Raw genomic sequence first — 512 nt, 5'->3', positions numbered from 1 at the left:
CGGCCAGATTCAAGATTTGAACCCAGGTCCTCTTGGTCCCAGAGGCCCCTGTTTCTCAACCCCCTAGGATGGCATAGCAACCTGTCCTACAAGAGGTGCCTGCCTATAAGTGTGCTTAGCACATGGAAGCAAGTTTAAAATGCAAGTATATACCTTTAAAGAGGTGTAGGGGATGGGGGGGAGCGAAGAGAGAAAGAGATGCTACTGTCCTTCATTCTGCAGTCCCTGATAGGTGGCTTTGATCCCTTCTTGACCAGTATAGCTGCGTTTTTGGCTGGGGCATTCCAACTAGAACTGCCAGATTTAGCACACAAAAATAAGGAGGCCCAGTTAAATTTGAATTTCAGATAAACAATGAATAATTTGTTAGTATAAATATGTCCCATGCAATATCTTCGTTGAACTTTAAAAAAAAAGTCGTCCTGGCCGGGCGCGGTGGCTCAAGCCTGTAATCCCAGCACTTTGGGAGGCCGAGACGGGCGGATCACGAGGTCAGGAGATCGAGACCATCC

Source organism: Colobus angolensis, unplaced genomic scaffold (assembly GCF_000951035.1).
Source record: "Colobus angolensis palliatus isolate OR3802 unplaced genomic scaffold, Cang.pa_1.0 Scaffold83, whole genome shotgun sequence".
In the NCBI taxonomy this organism is placed as follows: domain Eukaryota; kingdom Metazoa; phylum Chordata; class Mammalia; order Primates; family Cercopithecidae; genus Colobus; species Colobus angolensis.
The sequence above is the reverse complement of the archived record's forward strand: the minus strand, read 5'-3'. Positions refer to the sequence as shown.